Source organism: Cnephaeus nilssonii (assembly GCF_951640355.1).
Source record: "Cnephaeus nilssonii genome assembly, chromosome: 20".
Taxonomy (NCBI): Eukaryota; Metazoa; Chordata; class Mammalia; order Chiroptera; family Vespertilionidae; genus Cnephaeus; species Cnephaeus nilssonii.
This window is the reverse complement of record NC_137091.1, coordinates 12138861-12161189: the sequence shown is the minus strand read 5'-3', so window position 1 is coordinate 12161189 and position 22329 is coordinate 12138861. Positions and strand designations below refer to the sequence as shown.

The 22329-nt window shown below is 40.9% G+C and overlaps 1 pseudogene across 1 annotated transcript; it reads right to left on the bottom strand.

The window, feature by feature from the left end:
- Positions 1-469: 469 nt before the first annotated feature.
- Positions 470-22189, bottom strand: LOC307092465 (glutamate dehydrogenase 1, mitochondrial-like; annotated as a pseudogene). Its single transcript has 3 exons — positions 22167-22189; positions 18152-18212; positions 470-2194 (listed from the first exon to the last, which is right to left on the bottom strand). The product of its transcript is annotated as a glutamate dehydrogenase 1, mitochondrial-like (transcript).
- Between the last annotated feature and the right edge of the window lie 140 nt (positions 22190-22329).

Sequence of the window (22329 nt, the reverse complement as noted above, 5' to 3'; positions counted from 1 at the left end):
CATATCAACTTTTCACCATTAAAATAACACAATGAAACAGAGAATTAGATGTCAGCCAATGTATTTATGTGCTAGAAACCTCCAATTTAGATAAACATGCTTATCAGTTAGTATTTTTTGAGCACCTGCTACTTGTATAAGGAAATGGGGAGTACAGAGGAATATTTAATCTTTTTTTGTGATTAAAGGCAATTTTATTACAGCAGCATGTACTTATTTTATTCTAAAAGAACGAAATGCATAAAGAGAAACAGCATTTATTTTTGTTTGTAATCTATAGAATTGAGTTCTTTTGCTGATACACTCAAATGACTCTCTGGCATCTACTTTTTGTTTTGCACATGATTCCCTAACTTTAATTTCTTTTTTCTTAAGGAGCTCATTTGGATTGACCTATGAGAATGTTTCCCATTGTCTAATAAGCAATGAGAGAAAGATCTGTGGTTACATGTAAACTTGTGCTGGTCTATGGATGAAGAGGTAAAGAGAGTAGTAAAGAAGTCAGCAGCAATCCATCTATGTGAAAGTCAAACCGGCTTCATTGTACACCTTGAAGACTTTCTCAATGGCATTGACGTAGGCAGCTGTTCTCAGGTCCAATCCCAGGTTATATTTCATGGCTGTGTGCATGATTTGCCTGGCCCCAGCACTCCATGGTGTAGGCTAAGCCAGAGTGCATGATGTCTTTCTCAGATGCCCCCGATAGCCTCTCTTGGAACTCTGATGTGGGCACAACAGAAATAGTTCTACCATGCTTTCCAAATTTCCTTTCCAAACTCTCCTGAACTGACATGAGCAATTGGTAGTCAGAGTCCCTTTCATATATGAAGGTCAAACGGCCATAGCTGACATGATTTAGATTCTTCAGCCACTCAAAGTAAGATACTCTAACCTCCCCAGCATTCAGGTAGAGATCTGGAATAACCGCGATGTTCCTCTCTAGGAAAATCTTATCCGCTTCTGGAGTTGTTGGCCCATTGGCACCTTTGGCGATGATCTTGGCTTTGATTCTGGGTGCACTGGAGTTGGTCAGCTGCTTCTCACTGGCAGCAGGGATCAGTATGTCACAGTCTGCCCTTAAGGTGCTCCCTTCATAAAGCTCTGCCTTGGGGAAATCTGGGATTGATCCATGCTGCAATTTGAAGTCTTCCAGTTCCTTTGGATCAATGCCATCTGAATTCCATAGACTCCCATCAGATGCACCAACACCAACACATTTAGCACCAAAGCAATGCAAATATCTCATAGAGTGAAGGCCCACATTACCAAATCCCTGAACAACAAATGTTTTCTCTCCAAACCCTGGTGTCATTCCTAAAATGCTCATGTAAGAAGCTTCATTGATGAAGTTTTTGATTCCATGGAAAACTCCCTGGCCAGTAGCAGAGATCCATCCCTGGACTGATGGGCTTGCCAGTGACACAGGCATGGGCATTAATAACCGAGTGCCCGATGGTGTTAGCACAGATGTCCGCAATCCAGGGCATCTCTCGCTCTCCGTGCTCATGTCTGGCACAGGCACACCAATGCCCGGACCAATAAAGCCCTTCTTTGCCAGTTCCATGGTAAACCTCCTTGTGATCTTTCCCAACTCATTATCGGTATAGTTCTTGGGGTTGATCATAACACCAGCTTTGGCACCTCCAAATGGCACATGAGCCACTGCACACTTATATGTCCTCAGAGAAGCCAAAGCTTTCACTTTATCTCCACTCACATCAGTGCTGGAACGAATACCTCCCTCCCTGGCAGGGCGTGCGGTGCTGGCGGTGCTGGACCTAGTAGTCCTCGATGATCTCCCAGGAGCTGTCGTGGCGCCAGATGGGGAAGGATAGGCTCAGCACATGGTTACAGGGTTTGATGATCCCCAGGATGCCGCACACCCACTTCTTCTGCTCCTCGCTCTCCCGGGTCTTGAGGTCTTCCACCAGCTTGTCCTCCATGATGCTGGTGTGCAGTGGAAGAAGCCCTCCACCATCCTGAGAAGTTGGGGTCATCCTGGCGGTCAGCCATTGCCTGGCTGTAGTGTCACCAGGAAGGTGGCGGGAAGCCCTGGCTGCAGGTGGTGGCTGCGGGCTGCCTGCAGGCCAGGCCGGCCCAGCAGTGCAGCCAAGTCAGCTGCCCCAGAGCCCAGGGCTGCGGCCCGATGCCTCACACAGGCAGTGGGACGTGGTGGGGTTGGAGGGGAAGTTCTCTTGGAATATTTAATCTTATTAGCAAGACTAGAGGCCCAGTGCACGAATTCGTGCACAGGGTGGGGTCCAGCCCTGTTGGGAGGAGGAGATGGCTGGGGGGAGGGGCCGAGGGCAATTGGCCAGTGGGCCCTGCCCCAGATTGGGGTAGGGGGACTGATTGGGGGAAGGGCTGGCTGTGGGGAGGGGCTGTGGGTGGTGGGATGGCCAGCCCCACTCCTGAATGGGGTGGGGGGTAGCCAATTGGGGGTCAGCAGCCTGGGGGAGGGGCCATGGGTGGTTGGCTGGCTGGCCCTGCCTCTGATCAAAATGGGGGGGGGGCGATCGGGGGCAGAGCTGACTGGGGGGAGGGGCCGCAGGCTGTTCAGGGTGGTGGGGGCCCATCGGGAGTGGGCCAGCCAGGGGGAGTGGCCACAGGTGGTTGGCCAGCTGGCCCTGCTCCTGATAGGGGTTGGGGGGCCAACCTGTTGTCGGGCCGGCCAGGGGGAGGGGCCGTGGGGGGGTTGGCCAGACACCCTACCCTCAATCAGGGTAGGAGAGGCTGATCAGAGGCGGGGCTGGCTGGGGGGAAGGGCCGCAGGAGGTTGGCCAGCTGGCTCCACCCCACGATCGGGCTGGTTTGCTGGCCGCTGTGGGCGTCATAGCGACCAGTCATTCGGTCATTCTGGTGTTATGGTCGCTGGCTTTTTATATATATAGATGAGATCAGTATACCAAACAATTAGTTACCACGACATTGTGTTATTAATTGCAAAATTGTGTGGCACTAGATAAAAAGTGCTGACAATAACATCTTAGAATCCCAGATGTAATGTACAGACATAGTCCATGTCTTTATTTTAGAATCAGTGGTAACCTGGGTACAGAATTTTATAGTCAATTTTTATTATCACATTAACCGACTAGGTTATGAAAAACAATTTGCTATTGTACATTTATGTGAATACCGAGTATCATTTATTATTATTATTATTGACTAGAGGCCCGGTTCATGAATTCGTGCACCAGTGGGGTCCCTTGGCCTGGCCTGTGGGATCAGGTCCAAACCAGCTCTCCAACATCCCTTCAGGGGTCCCAGATTGCAAAACAATGCAGGCCAGGCCAAGGGACCCCACTGGTGCATGATTGGGGCCGGGGAGGGATGTGGGAGGTTGGCCAGCCAGGGAGGGGCCATGGGAGGGCTCCAGGGCGTGTCCGGCCCGTCTTGCTCAGTCCCAATCGGCCGGACCCCAGCAGCAAGCTAACCTACTGGTTGCAGCGTCTGCCCCCTGGTGGTCAGTGCATGTCATAACAATTGGTCGACCAGACACTTAGCATATTAGGCTTTTATTATATAGGACCAGAGGCACGTTGCACAAAGAGATTCGTGCAATAGGCCTTCCTTCCCTTGGCTTCCAGCACCTCTGGCACCTGGGACCCAGGCCTTCGCTCCGGCCAGAGTCTGCCTTCTTCGTCTTTGCTGCAGACTCAGGCCGGAGTCTGCCATCTTCGTCTTTGCTGCTTTGCTGCAGACTCCAGCTGGAGTCTGCCGTCTTCGTCTTTGCTGCAGACTCCAGCCGGAGTCTGCCTTCTTTGCTGCAGACTGCCATCTTCATCTTTGCTGCAGACTCCGGCTAGAGTCTGCCATCTTGTCTTTGCTGCAGACTCTGGAGTCTGCAGTCTTGTGTTCACTGTGGCACTCTGCTCCTGTAGATTCCTTCGCCCCCCGCCCTCCCTCTCATAGCAGGCGTCCTGTCCCACCTGGCCACTCCACGCCTGGAGCAGCTGGGTGGCCGCCATCTTTGGCCTTCTAATTTGCATACTCAAATCAATAATGAGTATTATTATCTATTATTAGGTAAGATGTTTAGAGAGAGTGGAAGAGAGAGGGAAAGACAGATACATCGATGTGAGAGAAACACATTGATTGGTTGACTCTTGCACCAGCCCTGACCAGGACCTGAGCTGGGGAGGAACCTACAATCAAGGTATGTGCCCTTGACTGGAATCAAACCCAGGACCATTTGGTCCATAGGCTGATGCTCTGTCCACTGAGCCAAACCGTCTAGGGCAATACCAGGTATCTCTGATGTTAATAATTTCACAAACACTTCGGCCAACATGCTCAATTTTCTCTTCATGATTCTTTATCTGCCAAGATAGTCCCATGCTTCTCTTCTCATAGTAAACAAGTGCAAATAGCCTTAGAAAAGTGCACCATTCTTTCTGCTTTTGGCTTTCATATTTTCTTTGATGGGAATGAAATTATTAACTATTTTAGCTTAAAACATCCCTGCTGGGCTGTAGGAAGTATAGGTAATCAGGAGATAATGAATACTACAACTTCAGGAATTTAAAATTTCATTTAGTTATTTCAATAAGAACTTAAAAACCAAATAGACTGGGGATTGGGAGTTTACCTTCATTAAGCAAATTAAAGAAAGTATTTAAAGTTACTTCTGGGGAAAATTTTGTTTATTAGTGCTTTGTTTAAGATATTGATGAAAAACATTAACATAGCTTAATATCTTTATTACTAATTATTATCCTAATATATAAAAAACCAGGGGCCGTCATGACCGAAACAACCAGACGGATGACTGAACAGCAGGCTGCGTGCAGTGGCAGGGGGGTTAGTGAGGGACAACCAAACGACTGCACAGCAGGCTGCGAGGGGTGACCAGGCTGGCAGGGGGGGCAGTTGGGGGTGACCAGGCTGATGGGCATAGTTGGGGGCTACCAGGGCAACAGGGGGGGCAGTTGGGGGCCACCAGGCCGGCAGGGGGGGCAGTTAGGGGCCACCAGGCTGGCAGAGGGGGGCAGTTGGGGGCGACCAGGCCGGCGTAGGGGTCAGTTGGGGTTGACCAGGCTGGCGGGGTGGGGGGTTAGTTGGGGATGATCAGGCCAGCAGGGGAGAAGTAAGGGGCGACCAGGCCAGTGTGGGGGGGGCAGTTAGGGGTGACCAGGCTGGCAGAGGGGGGCAGTTGGGGGCGATCAGGCTAGCGGGGGGGCAGTTAGGGGCGACCAGGTTGGCAGGTGGGGCAGTTGGGGGCGACCAGGCCAGCGGAGGGGGGGGGCAGTTGGGGCTACCAGGCCAGCAGGCAGAGGCAGTTAGGGGCGATCAGGCAGGCAGGAAGGCAGGTGAGCAGTTAGGAGTCAGCGGTACCGGATTGTGAGAGGGATGGTCCTGTATTGGAGAGGGTGCAGGCTGGGCTGAAGGGATCCCCCCTGCCCCCCCTGTGCATGAATTTTGTGCACTGGGCCTCTAGTATATTATAAAGTTCATATACGTATATACATCATCAGGTGATACTTTTCCTTTGGAGCTCTGGGAAGGAAAACGATTTTAAAGTCTTGTACTCAAATGCACTCTTGCTTTGGCTGTCTATGGCTATCAAGATCCAAGAATAAAATTTGTTATGTTAACTGCTTGACATGGTTCTATTTTTTGTAAATACATATTGAGAAGCAAAAAAGTTTAGTCTTTGTGCTTTGTGCTGCACTTTGATGTATGTCTAGAGCCCAAAATAACTGGAATATTTCAGTAAACTATTGAAAAGTCTGACTTTACTCTAACGGTGACTTAGTTCTTTTTTATGTATGGATTTGCCTTGAAGTATTTTATCCTTAGAAACATTTGCATATGCTTGCAATGGGTTAGTAGTTTCATTTGCTTTTTTTGCTAAATTCTATTCATTGCCCTTTCCCAATTCTGGTCACTCCATCCTCCCAAGCTGTGTTAATATTGAGAATTTTCCAGGAGGAAAGGTGGAAATGAGGAAAGTACGGCTTTTGAGGTATGTGTTTATCTTTTGCTTTACTTTATTTGACATTGTTTTGGCCTTAAGCAAAAAAAGGAAATTTACTTTTTTTTATAATTCACTTGCTTATATAAAGAAAAAAGAACCTCCTGTCTTTTTTAAAAGAAAGACATCTTTAATAATTCTGTTTTAGAATTTCTTTAAGGTACTGTGATATATACCCTAGATTAAAGGCCTTCATATGCTCAGCAGGAATCTATCCTCAGTTCATAATAGTGCCTCTGAGAGTCAGTTCTCCTCCAACATTATTTCTAGGGATGAAATTAACAGCAAGGTTCAACAGCTCACAGATTCAGAATAATAATTGGCCATCTGAATGTCAAGAATTGGTTAAAGCCATATCTGCTTGGGAATTTTAAATGCCCTAAAGGGTTTATAGAAACTTGGGACAGTCTCAGTTTGACTCTGTTCCCTCCCCTTCCCCTCCACCACACCACACTGCCCCAATCCCTGCTCGTAGTTGTTCTCATTGAGAAATTCAAGTTGTAAGTTCTGTTCTGTGTTTTAGTGGATATTCCTTGCAGTATACCAAAGTGAGCAGCAATTATGGTGGAAATAGGTGTGCGGGAACATAGTTTAAGAAGACTGCAGTGTGCCTGAGGTAATGTGTTTAGATAGATTGAAGCTCTGTGAGAATGGAGGTTTCTTTGGCAACCTTCCAAAGGCTGCCACTCCAGTTTTAAGCTCTTTGAGATATTTTATAAGGAGGCACTATTAAAATTTACATATTAAATACTTCCCATTCTGTTATGATGCTTGAGTTTCCAGGCCTGGTTAATATTTTTCTTTTCTTTCCATAGACTGAGTGTTCCTTAATGATCTCCTGAGGGCCAGGATAGTGTCACTTGAACTATGTGTCCCTAGGATGTTCAGTAATATATGTAGGCCAGATGAGAATGACTGTTTAGGTGTAAGATAACACTTGCTTTTCCATTTTAATGTAACTACTACTGAAATAATTGTTCCTTTCCTCCTTCATTATTTCAGAAAAAAAAAAGCGCATTCATTAAAAGCTTGTGTTAGGTTTTCACAAATACTACTACTTATCCTGTTGGCTAGGTTGTATTAATAATCTTAACTGGGAAGAGTTTCATGTTTAAAGCAATGAGGTCCTATGCAAGGTATTTGCCTATTTGTTATCATACACATTCCCTGCCCTTTCCTGCCCTTTGTATTATAGGGCTAATTCTGCACTGGCCCCAGTTTCTGCTCGGGGCCCTGGCTCCTGAGCCTGGTAAAGTGTTTCTCAAGTTCCCTTGCTAACTATTTTCCAGATAGGTTTGGCCAGTGGTAAGAGAATGATGAGTAGTAGGAAGGGAGAAGCCAGGGCTTCTGTCTTACTGTCTCCTCTGCTTCAGGATGTATATCTGGGTCTCCTCCCTGGTTCCAGCTTCCACCCAATTGTCCCTTCTGTCCTGGCCCCAGTTTCTGCTGGGGGTCCTGGTTCCTGAGTCCTGGAAAAGTAGTTCACCCCTTAATTCTTCTTGCCCAAGGTCAGACAGTGGCTCCTTTCTCTGTTTACTTCTTTCTTTTCTTTCCTCTCTTCCTCCTCTTTGTTTCTTTCCTTCCTTTTAATTGAAATATAATTTGGATACTGTAAAATTTACCCCTTTAAAAAGTGTACAGTTCAGTGTTTTTTTTTAGTATATTCAAAACTAAAGTGTACTAAGTGTACAGTTTAGTATGTTTTTTTTAATATAGACTTATGCAACCATCATCACGAATTCTAGAACATTTTCATCATTCCAGAAAGAAACATTGTACCCATTAGCATTCACTCCCATTTTTCTTTTCCTCACAGCCCCTGGCAAACACAGATCTACTTTTTGCCTCTATAGATTTGCCTATTGTGTAAAATTTATATAAACGTAATTATATAACATGTGGCCTTTGTGACTGGCTTTTTTTCACCTAGCATGTCTCCAAGGTTTATCCATGTTGTAGCATTCAATTTTATGGCTGAATAATATTCCATTGTATGGATATACCACATTTTGTTTATCCATCCATGCACCGGCCAGCGGGGTCTTCTAACGGGGGTACTGAGGCGGCGCACCTAAGAGAATGAGAGACAGACAAGGGACGCAAAGAATGGAGGCAAGTCAAACGGGTTTCTGATCAAGCCTCGAAATTTTATTCTTACAGTGTTCCTTATATGTGGTTTCTAGAAGGGGAGATGCCTAGGAGGGGTGGGGGCTGAACGGGTCATGTGGACTTAGATAATGGGCTAAAGTCGTAAAGGGTGCTGACTATAGATAAAGGGTGTGGCGGTTGAAGGGCAGCTATGCAAAGAATGTTTTGTCCTTAGGCATGAGGAAGTAAGTCTGTGGCGAGGACCAAGTTTCCATGAGGTTCTGTTTCATTAGCTTACTGAAATAATGTTAGAATTAATTTGTGATTGACTCTTGGCTCCTGACACATCCATTCATCAGTTGATGAACAGTTGGTTGCTTCCATTTTTGGGCTATTATTAATACTGCTATGAGCATCAATGTACACATTTTTGTGTCAACCTATGTTTTCAATTCTGAGATTGAAATTCTCATTTCTCTTAAGCAAAAAGAGATACACTTAGAAATAGAATGACTATATCATCTAGTAGTAAGTCTACATTGAACTTTTTGAGAAATTGGAAGTGGCTTCTTTCTGTTGCAAATTACTGCATTGTCTCATGTCCTTTCTTTGGTCATTTGGCCTATTTTTAACTAGTCCTTGTATAAATTATTCTCTATTAAAATAATTGGCATGTACTGACTTTCTTTGATTGAACCCCGACTGAGATGGTTTCATTTATGTTATACATGAAAACCAAGGCTATTTTTCCTCTAAAATTTCTTTTTTTTTCTTTTTGCACAACTGAGAAATCACAGTTATGTGAAAGAGGAAAAGAAACCACAAAGTTGTTAGCATTGTCAGGAACAGAGTTTCTGGTGGATTAGATTTTGCAACTTTATTTGGTAATTTGCTGGCATCTCTAACCTGGGGATAGTTCTTTTGAGCATGTGTTGTTTCCCCATCAGTCCCACAACTTTGAGTGTAAGTTAGTTTATTTAGTAAGTGATTCTAGGAAGCTCTCGTAGGGAGATGGGGAAGTGACACAGGAGAGGAAAGGTGCATTGGTGATCAAGTGACTTGAGGGGCTCAATCCTGTTGAGGACCTTGGGGAAACTGCAGTGCATGTCGCAGAGTTATTTCTCCATTGTATTTCATTTGTCACATTGGATCAAGTGACTTGAGGACTGCTCCCCAGGGAATTAATTCCCTGAGAGCATCAGCTATGGTCCTGTGGCCAGATGAAGCTTGCATGCAGAGTTCCAGGTGCTTGCAGTAAAAGCCAGTGAAGTGTTTGTGTATGTTGATGGGGGATGGAGTAAGAGGGTGGGAAGTGGGATCTGTAAACTCCTTGAGGGTAAAGACTTCATACTTGTATGTTTAAATTTTCTTGATGAATGATAAGAATTCGTTGATTTTATGCATTCATGAAGGAAACTGCCCAGGCAAAGAAGCTTCCTGAATCATATATAGGAACTGTTGCTTTATATTTCCTTTGGAACTCTTTTTTCAGGTAATTGTTGATCTAGAAATTGTGTTTTTAGAAAGAACCAAAAATTCTGAACTTGTAACCATACAAACTGCTGTGTTGTCAGCCCTTGAAAGAAGCCTCATAGAAATACAAAGTTAAAACTTCCTTGATGCCTTTAGCTGCAGAGAATAAAACCTGAAAGGGAAAATATATCTCACCCCCAAACTTCTCACAGGCACAAAGCAGGATGCTTCAGAAGTCCATGAGAAATGATGGGTATTAAACAAAAAAAGATTGATTAAAAACCAGGAAGCTAGATGAGTTTCTTAAAACAATAGACAGAACATGTTTAAAAGGCAGTGATAAAAATGTAAATTAGCAGTCGCCTCCGGATCTCTTAACCAATAGAATAAATTTAGATGCAATCAATTTTCCTCCCTCAGATTAAGAGTAATGTGATAGGAAGATGGTGAGTTTTACAAGTTATTAAGAAATGACATGTAAATGGGTTAAAGCCACTGGCATTAGGGAAACTTCTCTCCCATTCTTGAATCTAGCCCAAGGATCGCTTGGAGCAAGGGCTATGGCATATCTAACCCATTTTAAAGACTTAACAGTTTCCCCTGGTCATCCAAACAGGTTGTGGCGATCACTGTTATACAAGTTAATTATAGAAACTTTGCTATCCATGTCTTGACCTCTACAGTCTGGAGCAGGAAATGGAATTTAATAATATTTGGCATGGTTTGTCTCCCCATTCAGGAAGCAACAGCAATTTTATACTTTGCATGTAGCATTTTCCACCTTTTATTTCACGCCTTCAACTCTCTTCTCCATGATCCCATCTCTTATGGACAGTGTACTAACTTCAGCAAATCTCATCACCTCAGATTCCCCAGCTGTAGACAGCAAATAACAGTTGCTACTTGGTAGTTGTCAGAGTTGTTGAGAGCTTTAGTGCTGAATAAATGTTGGCAGTTATAATTATATCCAGGGCCCTTCAGCCTTACTCACCTGCCTGTTTTATCTTTAGTCACCCATTACCTGCTACTTCAACCTTCCACTCATCCTCTTTTACATTCTTGGGATCTTTTTCCAGAAATTGGTCTCTTTCCTTGTCCCTTGCTTTCAGTCTCTCTCCCATTTTTATGGCTCTTCCCCTCTTGCTCTGACCCTAAATTAAAAATATACCTAACAAACAATGCCCATTCCCAGCAAGTCAGCGCCAGATGAAGGTACTGTTCTATTTTCCCCTTTTTTACTGTGAAATTTCTTGAACAGTTGTCTGTACCCACCACATTCACTTTGCTCTGGCTTTGACACTGTATTCTCCTGAATGTGGCCCTTCTCAAAGGGCCTGCTGGCTATATCCCAGGGCTTCTTTCAATTCTTTATCCTCCTTTACTTCCTGGCTCTATTTCATGCTGGTGCTCACCCCTTTCTTAGAGATGTTTGTGCCTTTGGCCTCTGTAGCCTTGTTCTTCGGATCCCCTTCCTTTCTGACCACTCACCTTCATTTGTCCTGTTCCTGTCATATTTCTTTAAGGCTAGTAATTACAAGTTTTCTGCCCCAGGGAGTCTTCTTACTCTTCCTGAAATTGTTGTCTAAGGGGATCCGTATCCAAAACTTTGGCTATCATTGTCTCAGGATCAGGACTTTTCTTGGTCATTTCTAACAGGTTGGGCACTACCTCCAAACTAAACCAATTATCTTCTCTCACGAATCTCTTTCATTATTCCTTCTTACCTTTAGCGTCATTAGTATCCACCCAATTGCTCAATCTGAAAACCTACTTCATGTTGACTCTTCAGCCCCTTATACCAACGTCCATCCCACTGTTTCACTCCTCAGTTTTCAGATCTGCTCCCTCTTCTGTGTTCTCCCTGCCATGTCTCCATGCTAAGCCTCTGTGGTCCCCCAAATGGATTGTCATGGTAGCAACTTCAGGGATCTCTAGACCTGAAGGTCCCAAGGATTGCAGCAACCACCAGAAGTTAGGAGAGAGGCACAAAGATTTTCCCTTAGGGCCTCCTGAGGAACGAACCTTGTTGACAACTTGACTTCCAACTTTTGGCCTCCAGAACCGTGAGAGAATAATTTATGTTATTTTAAGGCACCAAGTTAGTGGTAATTTGTTATGGCAGCTTGTAGGAATATAGCCTCTCTTCCCAAACCTACCCGTTCTTAATATTTCTTGATGCCTGGTGCTTCCAGGTGTCTGTCCTGGGGCTTTTCCTCTGTCTGGAATGTGCCTTATTCTCTACTTCTCCTGCTTCTTTCTCACCATCTAGTAAACTGAAGCCCTGCTTAAATTTACTGCCTCAGAATCCTTTCCTCCTTACCCTGCCACTTCATTTCCTTCATTTGTATCACATCGTTCTATTTTCTCTTCCCCAGATGTAGTCTCTAGTTTGCCATTCAGTGTCTGTGTTTCTAATAACCCATGAACTTCTTAGGAGTTTGGGCTGTGTTTTTGAAAAATATTTGTATTGATCTCACAGAGGAAAGGAGAGGGGGGAAAAAAGCTAGAAACATCAGTGATGAAAGAGAACCATTGATTGGCTGTCTCCTGTACTCCCCACATTGGAGATCGAGCCCACACCCCAGGTGTGTCCCCTCACCAGAATCGAACCGTGACCTCCTGGTTCATAGGTCGGTACTCAACCACTGAGCCACATCAGCCAGGCCGTATATATATATAATCTTCACTGAAGGATATGTTGACTGATTTGAGAGAGGAAGGGAGGGAGAGAGAGAAACTTTGACTGGTTGCCTCTCATACGCACCATAACAGATGAACCTGCAACCTAGGTATGTACCATGATAGGGAATTGAACCTGGGACCTTTCGGTTTATGGGATGATGCTCTAACTGCGCCACACTGGCCAGGGCAAGAGTTGGGGCTGTTTTACCTTTATATTCCCACAGCTCGGGATGTGACGGGCACATGATGAAAGTTTCTCTTACTTTTTATTTGCTTCTGTTTTTTCTTTTTCTTCTTTTATAAAAAATTCAAGTCTGTTCCTTTCATTCTCTTTGGAAGATGTATTTAAAAATTAATGTGACTTTGGATGTCAAAACAGACCATAGTGAGATCAAAAGTTAAGTCTTCCTGGCCTTGCTATTTGAAACTGCTATTTAAAAATTATTTAATTTAGAACTTATTTTATTTTATGAAGATAAATGGCGGAATAAAAGGAATAAACCAGTAAATAACTGTCTTGAAATTGTGGAGAGTGAAAGCTGTGGTGACTTCATTGAAGGCCATTAAGAATATGGTCACTGTCAGCAAATTAGAGAAATATTTTACCTAATTAATTGAGGTGAGTTCATGGTATTAAAGGCCTAAAAAGCTTTTATGCCCAGAATTATTCTGCATGCCATCTCCTGCCACAGTGTGTGGGAAATGGGTTAAGGAGAAAATTGTGGGAAGAGGTGGGAAACTTTTTTTTTCTTAAAATTCTAGAATCAGTTGAAGGTGATAATAAAATAGCCATACTTTAAAGATAGAGAAAGGATTTTACTGAAAGGAAAGAAATTACAAAGGAGAAGACTAAGCATTTCAAGGGCTCTTTGTTTATTGAATTATCTTGTTTTTAGAACTATTTTCTGGCATCACATCATTGGCCACTAGTTAGGATAATCAATTTATTATTTCCAAAAGGGGGAAAAACTATGATTCCATAAGGTTCTGAAAAACCATAAATCCCATTGAGGTTATGAATTTGAAAAGGCTGATTGTGGTTGTGTTCTTAAGTATCAATTCTATGTAGGGAAAGAAAAAATATTAGCAAAATGACTTTTGGTAATAAATTCAGGTTTCCTGTTATGACATACAAGTTATAAGTTGTTTTTCATTGGACTTTGTTAGAAAAAGTTTTTTAAAAAACCTTTTATCTATAGACCAGAGGCCTGGTGCATGAAATTCATGCACGGGTGTGTGTGTGTGTGTATCCCTCAGCCCAGCCTGCACCCTCTCCAATCTGGGACCCCTCGAGGCAGTCCAGAACTGCTTGCTCCCAATCGCTCGCCTGCCTGCCTGCCTGCCTGCCTGATTGCCTCTAACCACTCTGCTGCCAGCCTCATTGATGCCTAATTGCTCCCCTGCCGGCCTGATTGCCCCTAACTACCCTCCCCTGCTGGCCTGATCACCTCTAACTGCCCTCCCCTGCTGGCCCGGTCACCCCTAACTGCCCTCCCTTGCTGGCCTGGTCGCCCCCTACTGCCCTCCCCTGCAGGCCTGGTCCTCCCAGCTGCCCTCCCCTGCAGGCCTGGTCCCCCCAACTGCCCTCCCCTGCAGGCCTGGTCCCCTCCAACTGCCCTCCTCTGCAGGCCTGGTTGCCCCTAACTGCCCTCCCCTGCTGGTCCGGTCACCCCTAACTGCCCTCTCCTGCCGGCCTGGTTGCCCCAAACTGTCCTCTCCTGCAGGCCTGGTCCCCCCCAACTGCCCTCCCCTGCAGGCCTGGTTCCCCGCCAACTGTCCTCCCCTGCAGGCCCGGTCACCCCTAACTGCCCTCCCCTGCTGGTCTGATCGCCCACAACTGCCCTCCCCAGCTGGCCATCTTGTGGCTATCTTGTGTCCACATGGGGGTGGCCATCTTGTGTGTTGGAGTGACAGTCAATTTGCATGTTACCTTTTTATTATATAGGATGATCATCACCCCTCTACCAGAGGTATTCCCTGCTACTTTCACTGGCTGGGTCCCTTTTTGCAGCCCTTACCCAGTGAATCTGGGGTTGTTCTGCAAAGAGAATGTTTCTGGAATTACAGCTCTCTATCTCTTCTACTTCTGTGCATGAGGTTCATTTTCAGCATTCTCTGAAACTCCTAGTGCATACACCTCAATAAAAATTTATTAAGAGAGGAAATTTGTTGTGCAACTTCTGACAGTCCCAGACTACAGATAAATACAGTCAGTGGTTAGCAACTTTAGATTCTGATTCAGTTATGTATAGCCCAACACTAAAAAAAAAAAAAAAGAAAAGAAAAGAAAAGAAAAGATTTTTTCCCCACTCCTTCATGATTCTGTTGGCTGGGCTGGTAGTTCCAAGAAAGCTTCACTCAAATGTCTCATACTTTGGGTCTCCCATGTTATTTTCCTGTGGCTGGGTTAGGCCTCCATACTGCATGGTGGTCTCAGGTTAGTCAGACTTCTTACACTGCAACTGACTTCAAGAAGGAAAACAACAGTTCCAAGCTTATAGGCTAGGACTGGATCTGGCACAGTGTCACTTCCACCCAAGTTACAAGACCAACTCAAATTCAAGGAAGGGAAGTGGACTCTTCTTTATGGGAGTGGCTTGCTCATATGGGGAGGGAAAGGACTGATGGTGGCCACCTTTGAAGAATACTGACCACAGCCTCATTACTCACTTTAAGTTAGCGCTACTTAATTTTATAAATTAGATTTTCTCATGTATTATCAGTTCCCTTTATTAGAACAATCTTACATCCACTTGCCAGTTTCTGCCAGCATTTTCTGGAAAAGATGATCCTGATTATTCTTAGTATAATTATTTAGTTAAGCCTTACTAAGTGCTCAGGACTGAGTATAGTTCTTTATGTATGTGATCAAGTCCTTACAATAACCCTGTGAGGAGGATATTATTATTACTATTTTCTTTATTAAAAAAAACAGACTTTGAGTAAACAAAATTGCCCAAATTCTCACAGCTTATAAAGTGGGAGACACAGCTTTGGAAATGAGAGATTTCCTATTTCAAATTTGGTTGCTTTTGCACTGAAACATTATAGTTTTTTTTAGTCCATTATGAAGTTTCTATTTGAAACTGCTGTCAGATCCATCTGCACTAGACTTGTTGACTTCCTTGAATTCTGCTCACAGAATTTCCCCGCAATAGATGTTCCTGTTCTTGGCATGCAGACCAGGACAAAGGTCTATGAGATGCTTCCATTAACAGAAACTCCTCCAAGCTTTTTGATTTATGGTTCTCAAAAAGCATAAACACTTTTTGGGACTTCTGTTGTTCCTCCACACCACCCCTCGAAACCTTCTTTTGTCAGTTCAGCTACTACCGACCTGAGTGAGATGGAAGACATTTCCACATTCCCAGGTCTTTCTGTTTTCTTGTCCAATATTACCATACCTTAATTACATTTTTCTTGCTGAAGTCTTACACTGTGGCTGCCCAGACTACAGAGAATTTTTCAGTAGGTTAAACAAACATAAAATTGGCTTTTACTATTTTGAACATTAGATTCTTGTCATGTTCTCTTGTGAATTTCATAGTCTGTTAAACTCCTTACTACATTCCTTTAGGCCATTAGTACTTTCTGAGCTTTTCTATAATTCACTTTGATGTTAATATTTTATGTTTCTGGTCATGTATTTACTGTTCACCATTGTTAAAAATAGCTAAATAGCTCAATCACAAGCTTTGGATATTTTTGCTTGTTTTTAAAGCATTTTATTGCATCTTCTTGTATTGTTATCTTGACTTTTCACCAATATATTGTGTTTTAGTAATGACTTAAAATGATTTCACAGGATTTTATCTTATGAGAAATTAGAGTTATTCAACAGTTTTGTCTTAACATAAATTTGTGCAAGATGGTTATAGTTCTCTGTGTGTTTTTTTTTTAGCCAAATATATACCTTAAACACAAAAGAAATTGTTTCTGCAGTTAATTTTATAAAGGGCTAAAATATCAGTGCTTTATGAAACATAAAAACTCAAATAATAGGTAAAGTATTTACATTACTTATGAGAGGAGTTATAAATATCTAATAAGCTATAGAAAACTATCTTGAGAATTAAAAACATTCACAGAACATTTAGGAAGATGACATATTCTTTGAATACATTTTTGATGTATCTGCATCAGTTCCAGATGTGAATATTTCTAATTTTCTAACTTCAGTATCCTAGATCTCCAGTACTGTCTGCTTTATAGTAACAAAATAATCCAATGCATCTGCTGTCTCTATTGAATTGACCAATATAGACTTCCCATTCAAGGAAGATTGATTATCCACTGCTAAAATAATCATACATAACAAACCACCCAACCAGAATGGCTCAAAAATATTTTATTACTTCTCATGGGACTATGAGCACAAAGAGTAGTTGTGATTATTTGGGACATTTTTTGGGGGTAGATTAGCTGGGCTTGTTCGTACATTTGAGATTGGTTGACAGAATACTATGGCTGGCTTCTGAAATGGCCTTGGTTGAGACACTGGGCTCTTTTCTATGTATCCTTCACATACCTACAGCATTCTAGCTGTAGTCTCATAGTTGTGGCAGGGATTCAAGAAGAAGCAAGCCCAGTCCTACAACAGGGAGAAAGAGGACACATGTACACACTTTTCAAGCTTCTGCTTGTCTTATGCTTCCTAATAGAATCCAGTTGGCGAAAGCAAGTCATATGGATGAGCCCAGAGTCAGAATGGGAATTCACTAAAAGTTATAGTATTAGGATTCAGGTAAAATTAATGCAATACATTTTTAAAAATCCTGAAGGTAACTGTGAATTATAAGAATTTTCAGTGATACCTACGTTCTAGCAAACTCAAATATTAAATTCATGCTAGCTTTATCAATGGAAAAAGATGAATGGTAGTAGTAATCATTTTATAATTTTTTCATTAAAAATTACTAATAAGAGCCCTAACCGGTTTGGCTCAGTGGCTAGAGCATCGGCTTGCGGACTCAAGGGTCGCAGGTTCGATTCCAGTCAAAGGCATGTACCTTGGTTGCGGGCACATCCCCAGTGGTGGGTGTGCAGGAGGCAGCTGATCAATGTTTCTCTCTCATCGATGTTTCTAACTCTCTATCCTTCTCCCTTCCTCTCTGTAAAAAATCAATAAAATATATTTAAAAAATTACTAATAAGAAATTAAAACAAAAAATGTCTTACAAATCCACATGTGCATGTTGAAACTATTATATTTGAATATATTTTCTTTAACTTTGCATATATATGATTACATGTTAAAAACAAAATTGAGGATGTACTATATATGTATCTGTGATGCTTATACTATGTTTTTGTGTATATAATGTGTTTGTATATAATGTTTATATATACATGTAATTTTATATATCATATAAATACACATGTGAACACAGATACACATGTACATGTGTGTGCACAATAGACATACCCCCACATACATATATATTCTCCTTATGACAAACATTTCTCCCCATAACTTAATATTATTGAAAGTATCCTTTAATTTAACATCAGATTTATTAAAATGTTTACATGTTGGGATCTTAAGTATTTCTAATTTTAAACTATTATTAATAAAACTATATTATGCATTCTAACACATATATTATAGTTCTATTTTTCAACATGATATCCTAGCAGTTGGATTATTGAACTAAAAATATAAATGTTGATTAAGTTCTTAACATATGATGCTATATTGCCCATGAGAATGCTCTTACAGTTTACTCTTCTCGCAATAGTTTCAGACTTCCCTTCTCTGTCAACAAAGCTTGATAATTTAATTTGCTTATGTAAAAGTCAAACAAGTTCTTTTTTTATTGTTATGGAGGTTAGTCTACCAGTTGTATACTTTTTGTTAAATTATTTAACCTTTCTCTGCTTCAGTTTCCTCATCTGGAAGGTCTTCACTTGGAGGGGGTATTTTTAAAATACCTGCTCCCAGTAGACTGAAGATTTCTTCTTCAGCTGAGATACTGAGTACCAGAAGCAGGACCTGGTAATGACAAGATTAGGTGTAAAGATTCATGTTTGATGCAAAGATGGCATTTGGGGGTGGGCAGGCAAAGCCCCACTGCCTTGTACTCTCACAGTGAGCTATGGAGGCTTTCCTGGTACTCTCTCCATGGTCGCCTCTTCCCACAAAAGGACTTATACTTTTCATCAGATTTGAAATATTTCAGCCATTATTTCTTAAATATTTGTTGCCTCCTTATCCTTTCAAGAATGCCAATTACATTATATGTATTTGTCCATTTGAGCTTGTTCCATGGTTCACTGATGCTTTGTTCTTTTTCTCCCCCATCTTTTAAAATTTGTGTGTGTTTCATTTTGGATAGTTTCTATTGCTATGTCTTGCAGTTTACTAATCTTCTGCTTTGTCTAATCTCTTCTTAATCCCATATAGTATTTTTTAACTCACACATTTTAGTTTTTATCTTTAGAAGTTTCATTGTATCATTCAATCTTTCTTCTAACTTTTTCCTCTTATAATACGGTGAGTTTGTGATTTTTATATTTGAAGCTATATTGTGTGGGAAGCATACAAGTTAATACTTTGTATGCATGTGTTCACATGTGTACGTGTGTGTATATCTGCATATGTGTATATATACACACACATGCATATATATGCATATATAATCTTCTAGATTTTTCTTTCTATTCTTTTTAAAGCCTTTTGCTTTAATTTTTACTTTGACACTAAAACTATTAAAAAATCACTACAATTATTATACTAACAGTTTTTTTTTTCTGGTTAGTGTTTGCCTAGCAAGTCCTTTCCCATATTTTTATCTTAAAACTAGAGGCCTGGTGCATGAAATTCTTGCACTGTGCCTTCTCACAGTCTGGGACCCTGCTCGCTGTTCTTTATCGCTTGGCTCGCTGCTCCTTAGTGCTGCCGCCACCGCCGCTGCACTCGCCAGCCATTCCATTAGAAATCTGAAGTCAATTTAAGAGTGTTGTCAAAATTTTAATTTTTGTCAAATTGATAGGTGATAAGTGGTATCTAAGTGTAGTTTTCATTTACCTTTATCTTGTTGCAAGCAAGGTTGAGACTTTTTATAAGCGTAATGGCCATTTATATGTGTGAGTATTTATGTATACATGTATGTATTTTTGCTGAGGACTGTTGATGCCCTTTGTCCATTTTTATTTTGGATTGTTGGTCATTTTCTACCAAAATTCTAGTTAATCTTTAAAAATTAGGTAGATCAGTCTTTATAATATAAGTTACAGTTTTCCCCTTTTCAAATTAGTCACTTGACTTTTAATTTTTCTTATGGTATTTTTTGGTGTGCTCAAGGTTTTTATTTTTATTCAGTCAAATTTACCAATCTTATATTGCTTCTGGCTGAGCGGCGCTCCCCCTGTGGGAGTGCATTGACCACCAGGGGGCAGCTCCTGCATTGAGCGTCTTCCCCCTGGTGGTTAGTGTGCATCATAGCAACTGGTCATTCTGCTATAAGGGTCGCTTAGGCTTTTATTATATAGATTTTTTAGGTGTATCTCCTGTAAATACCAGATAATTAAATTTTATTTTGTTTAATATTATCATCAGTCTTTGAAAGTTAAATCTGTTCATAAAGTTTTGCTCTTAGTCATCACGAAGGATCAGACAGGTAGTCATAAAAATACCCACCATGGGAGAAGCACAGATGTTTAAGAACTCTTACAAAGGCCTTGGTCATGGGTCCCAATTTAATGGTCTCTGACTTCTTTTCTTGAATAGACTGGCATTCCAGTGGCTTCCATTAAATCATCTTCTTGGCATATAGGCCTGAAGGTGCTGATAGAAAAAAATGACCTTACTTTCCTAATGTGGGAGATTATACTCAAGGTGTCTCCTGACCCACATGTGAATGGGTCTTTTAAAGCATTTATGTGCAGTATTATTTTGTATTTTGCTTGAAAGCTAATTTTAAGCGATGTCAATATTTTAAAAAGCTATTCTTAAAAAGTTAATATTAAGCAATGCCAGTCTTTTTTAAAAAATGAATTGTCTCCATATTCTTTAGTTTATGAAGCTGCTCCTTTGGCCATTCCTTTTTAGGTGGTCGTACACTAATTTTACTTGGTCACTATTGGGGTGAATTTTTTTTTATTCTAATAGACTATATACTGTTCAGGGTCATTTATAATGAATACAAAGTAACATGCCTATTACATAAAAATAAAATAATTGTTTTTGTGAAATGAATTGGAAGATGTGGCATAATTAGACAGTGGGCATTTGTATTCTCCTATTATCGCTTTAGAGCTGCAAAAAAAAAATGGAAGTAATTTATTTCATCTTGGTAATGCTTCTTTCTGGTCCAACAATTTATCAGAAATGTTAATCCAGCAAGCAGTAAGTGTATGGGGAGGGGGAGGTGGAGAGAAGAGAGGGGGATTTAAAATTAGCCTGGAAATATTGCACATCTCATTAAAAATGTAATCATGCGTAAAATGAGATCAATGAAAATTTATCTAAAAGTGCAAGAAAAAGGCATTTTCTAGTATGATACTGAATTTAATAGACTGGATTTTAATGTAGTCAGTTTGCTACAAAAAAATCTCTCCAGGCTAAATAAAACAGTTTTCCCTCCCAGTTATTGTACAGACAGCTAATTTCAGACCCTTTCCTTCTGATATTCAATCTTATCTCTTGCTGGATATGGGTTCAGTATATTGCAGAATTTGTTTTCTTTACATTTTCCATTACTGCTTTCATTTGCATGATAAATGATTAGAAGTAGAAACAGGAAAAAAAAAACCATGCAGAACATTTCTTTATTAATTTTGTTTAAATTAGAGTAACTTTTTTATTCATCTTCCCCCTCCCTATTTAACAACCAGTGTATCTCAGAGTTATTTTAATATTTTGTTATACAGCTAGAGAAATGTGTTACACATCCTTTTTATCTTCTACTTTCTTCAAGTAACATTTTATTTCATCATTATGTTGGTAGTTTACATTTTGGCTCCTATCTTGCACTGTTAATGATATTGGTGAGTTTTTCCCTTAAAAGAGACCCTTCTGTTTAAGGAGTTTAAAATGTTTACATTGGGGAACTTAGGGACTTTGAAGATTTATTTTGCAGATGATGTTATCACAATTCTTAAATAATAAATAAGGTTTGTAAAATTTGGCTTCATTTATGTTTTCTGCCCTTTCGCTCTTAGCTATTTTTCTAGCCTGATAATTTAGAAATGTGAAATGATGTAACTGAACTCATTAATGAAAATCATATAATGCCTTCCTTTCCCCCAAGGTTCTAAAGGAAAAGAAACCAGCTTTACTAATAAAAACTTTTCTGGGCAAAATGTGCCTGAGTAAAAATTATTGTATAAGCTGAATGAATGGTTCCTACAAAATTTGTCTACAAGAGAAGAATCCTATATGATCATTTTAGGATCACTCACATAGATAACTTCTCTTTTTCTCTCACACAAATTTTAGGTAGATACTTGCCTGTTGTAAAAAAAATTAAACAGTGTAGTTTATTGAATGTTCCCTTGATTATTCTTCCTATCCTACTCCCTTCCCTAAAAGTAACACACTGGTCAGCATCTATCTTTCCTGACATTTTTCTCTGTAAAATAGACATGTACTTGTAGAAATATGTTAGTTTAAATTTTTGTTAAATTCTTCTACCATAAAAGGTATAATACCATTTTAATTTTTCTTATTATACTTAATGTCTGAAATATTTCCATTTCAATACATACAAGTCTACTTTCTTCTGTTGAATTATTGCATAATATTTCATAACATGGACCTAGAAAGATCTGGAAAGAACCTAAATATCTATCAATAGGGGACTGTTAACTATGACAAACAACAGTGCCATACTAACCTTTGTTTATATCTCTGTGCACAATGGAAATATTTCTTTGGGAAAAATACCAGGAAGTAGGAGAGCATGGTCAATGAGTGCACTTAAATTTTCCTCTGAGTACCATTTACCTAAATCCCACAGGTTTTGCCATGCTCGTATTGTCATTCATTTCTAAATAGTTTGTAAGTTCTGTATTGATTTTTATCTTAAACATAAGAATTATTATCATGGGGTTTTAAAGTTTCTAAGTCTATAGATTTTTCAGGCTATCTTTTTGATGATGAATCTAAT